Genomic DNA, 4,128 nt, shown 5'->3' with positions numbered 1-4,128 from the left:
TTCTCTTCCTTCTCCTCCTCCTCCTCCTCCTCTTCCTCCTCCTCCTCTTCATCCTCTTCCTCCTGCTCCTCCTCTTCCTCCTCCTCTTCCTCCTGCTCCTCCTCCTCTTCCTCCTCTTCCTTCTCTTCCTCCTCCTCCTCTTCCTTCTCCTCCTCCTCCTCCTCTTCCTTCTCCTCCTCCTCCTTCTCCTCCTCTTCCTCTTCCTTCTCCTCTTCTTCTCCCTCCCCCTCCCTTCTTCTTCTTCTTCTTCTTCTTCTTCTTCTTCTTCTTCTTCTTCTTCTTCTTCTTCTTCTTCCTCTTCCTCTTCTTCTTCTTCTTCTTGTCATTATTATTATTGTTATTTTAAATTTTTATTTTTATATGTGGTTATGTGATTTTCCTGTGTGTGTCTGTATGAGGGTGTCAGATCTCCTGGAACTGGAGTTACAGTTGTCACCTGCCATGTGAGTGCTGGGAATGGAACCCTGGGTCCTTTGGAAGAGCAGCCAAATCCAGGGAAGATATCCCTTTGTGTTCTTAACCACTGAGCTATCTCTCCAGCCCCAAGATTTATTATTATTATGCATATGAGTGTATTTTCTACCAGTAGGTATACTGAATGCATTCCTGATGCCTTCAGTTGCCAGAAGAGGGCGCCATACCCCCTGAATTGGCGTCAAGGACAAGCAGCCACCATGGGAGTGCCAGGACCCAAACCTGGGTCTTCTGCAAGAACAGCAAGTCCTCTTAACAACTCCTTTATTGCATCAAACATATTTATTTTATTGTGTGCATGTGTGTACCTGGGTGTGGGTTTGTGCATTTGAATGCGGGAGCTTTTAGCGGCACCAGACATCCTGGAGCTAGAGTTAAGAGCAATTAGGAGCATTCTGACACAGATGCTGGGAGTAGAACTCAGGTCTTCTGGAAGAGCAGCATATGTGCTCTTCAGTACAGAACCATCTTTCTAGCCCTTTATTACACACACACACACACACACACCCTTACACACACACACACACACACAGAGGGAGGGAGAGAGAGAGAGAGAGAGAGAGAGAGAGAGAGAGAGAGAGAGAGAGAGAAATGCATGATGTCTGAAGACAATTTGTGAGACTTTGTCCTCTCCTTGTACCATGTGGGTTCCCAGCAATTGAAAGCAGGCCATCAGGTTAGCAAGCGCCTTCACTGGCTGAGCTATATCACAGGTCATTTTTCCATGTAATTCCTTAAATATTCATTTAAGTATTTGGAGCTAAATAACATGCCCAAATTATTGAAACTATTCAATGAAAAACCCTTTCACAGTGGTGGAAAAGCTGGAAGCAATACTTCTAAACCAAATTAATTACAGTTCAACCATGTAGTAACAGTCAACAACCTGCTTCACTTGTTTATCTGTTTTGTTTATTTATTTGCCTTATGGAGGTTTTATTGCAATGCCCCAGTAGCTCCATACTTTCTGACACCTTGCTCTGCAGCTTCCTTTGCCCTTTGTATTTGGGTGCCCAGGAGCCGGGCACTGGTCTGGGCCATAAGACTGGCAAAAGTCTTACAGTTCTTTTCTTCTTCGATGACTCTGGCTTTTTCCTTTGTGTAGACATTACGGATGGGCATCACAGGTCCTGCCAGCTGTGGGTAATCAAGCTCTTCAGCAGAACTGTCTCCCTTCTTTGGAGCAGGGGGTCTTCTGGGGGAAAGCTTGAGCATGCGGGGAGGTACTCCTTCAAGCCCTGCGCTGCACACTGGTCTGTAATTCAGTGGATTTACTTCCCTTCCATGGGGCCACAAAGATGCCACGGTGCTGCAACCCACTTTTTTGTGGATACCAGTCACTCTGAGTTCTGCCAGGTCAGTCCTAGGTGTGGTATCTCAGTGTAGGGCACCTCACTTTGTTGACCTGATGGGACCAGACGCAGGGTGGGGAGGCAATGTGACACACTGACTTCCTGGCCTTGCATTTGAGGCTCTTGCGTGCCAGCTGGTTGAACCAAGTGCTTGTTCACTGATGCCAATCCTTGTGGAAGAGGGGCTTCAGGATCATGCCATTCTGGCCAGGTGCCATGGTTGCTCCTTGTGCAGAAGTGACGAGTGGAAAGGCTATTTATTTATGTTAGACAGGGCCTCACTACATAGACTGGAGTGGAACTTGCTATATAGATCAGGCTGGCCTCAGACTTACAGAGATCTGACTGCGTTTGTGTCCAGAGTTCTAGGATTAAAGGTTTGTACCATCATACCTAGCAGTTAACGATTTTTAAAGTGGGTGGGCAGCAAGATGGCTCAGCAGATGAAGGCATCTGCTGTAGAGGCTGAAGTCAGAGTTTGGCCCCTGGAAGAGAACCAACTCTCACAAGTTGTCTTTTGAACTCCATTGGCACCATGATGTGTGCATGTGTGTGCGCACACCCCCCCCCCAAACCAAATAAATTATAATAATACTAATAATGGGGTTGGAGAAATGGCTCAGTCATTAAAGGCTATCTTCACAATCAGTAATGAAAGTTGGGCACGCTGTCACACGATTCTAATGCTTGAGGGCTTCATGCAAGAAGATTCCAAGAGCCGGGCAGTGGTGGCGCACACCTTTAATCCCAGCACTTGGGAGGCAGAGGCAGGTGGATTTCTGAGTTTGAGGCCAGCCTGGTCTACAGAGTGCCAGGACAGCCAGGGCTACACAGAGAAACCTGTCTTAAACCACCCACCCCCCAAACAAAACAAAACAAAAACAAAAAAAACAAAACAAAAAAACAAAAAAAAAAAAAAAAAAAAAAAAACAAACAAACTCAAAACCAAAACCAAAAAACCCAAACCAAAACAAACCAAAACAAAAAATCCAAAAAAAACCCAAACAAACCCAAGAAGATTCTAAGCTTCAAGACAGTGTAGGCGACATAGTTTACCTCAAAGTTTCATAAAATTATGTATCTATATTTATTGGGAGTCTTACTCTGTAGCTGGATTTGGTCACCTTCACTGTGCAGTCCAAGCTGGGCTCACACTAGTAGCAATCCTACTGCTGTGCTGCCAAGTGCTGGAGTTACAGACTTAAACCACCACGGCCAACTTTATAAAATTGAATGTTTCTGTGTAGGAAGATCTTGTAGTAGAGAAACTTAGTAGCTTGATGAAGGTTTCACTTTTTAAATTCTGAATGACTTTTTATGTGTATGGGTGTTTTGTTTGCATGTATACCTGGGTAGCACACACGTTTGTTTGGTACCCTCTGAGGTCAGAGGAAGGTGTTGGATCCCCTGGAATTGGAGCTACAGATGGCTGTGAGCCACCATGTACGTGCTGGGAATTGAACTCAGGTCCTTAACCGCTGAACCAACTCTCTAGCTTAAAGTTTTATTTTTTTAAAAATTGTTATAGGGCTGGGCAGTGGTGGCACATGCCTTTAATCCCAGCACTTGGGAGGCAGAGGCAGGCGGATTTCTGAGTTCGAGGCCAGCCTGGTCTACAGAGTGAGTTCCAGGACAGCCAGGGCTACACAGAGAAACCCTGTCTCAAAAAAACAAAACAAAACAAAACAAAACAAAACAAAACAAAAAAACAAAAAAACAAAAAAACACAACAACAACAACAAAAAAAAACAACAAAACAAAACAAAACAAAAAACCCCCACCCAAATCTCTTTTCTAAAAAATTAAGTTATAAGGCTAGGTGTGGTGGCATGTGTCTATAACACCATTCCAGAGATAGAGGCAAGTATTCTCTGTGCATAGAATAAAAATACCAAAATGGGGACTGGGGATCTGGAGAGATGGCTCAGCAGTTAGGCTAACACTTGTCCTGGGCTGATGGTAGTGCTTTAATACCAGCACTGAGGAGTTTGAGGCTAGCCAAGGCTACACTGAGAAACCCCAGTCTTAAACTAAAAACAAACAAAAAACCTCAGTTGTTCTTTCAGAGAACATGGATTTGGTCCCCAACACCCACATGGTGGCTCATAGTTATCCTTAACTACAGTTCACAGCTCAGGAGACCCAATGCCCTCTTCTGATCCTTGGGCACTAGGTACACATGGTGCACACTTACTTATACATGCAAAAAAAAAAAAAAAAAAAAAACCCAAACAACAAAACACCCTCACATACATATAAAAACAGATTAACTTAGCCCCAATTAAGCAGTACATGTACAGAC

General features: G+C 44.4%; 1 pseudogene; it reads right to left on the bottom strand.

The window, feature by feature from the left end:
• Nucleotides 1–1,410: 1,410 nt before the first annotated feature.
• On the bottom strand, nt 1,411–2,044 carry LOC117710291 (large ribosomal subunit protein eL13 pseudogene; annotated as a pseudogene).
• Between the last annotated feature and the right edge of the window lie 2,084 nt (nt 2,045–4,128).

Source organism: Arvicanthis niloticus, chromosome 6 (genome assembly GCF_011762505.2).
Source record: "Arvicanthis niloticus isolate mArvNil1 chromosome 6, mArvNil1.pat.X, whole genome shotgun sequence".
NCBI lineage: Eukaryota > Metazoa > Chordata > Mammalia > Rodentia > Muridae > Arvicanthis > Arvicanthis niloticus.
This window is presented reverse-complemented; position numbering and strand designations above follow the sequence as displayed.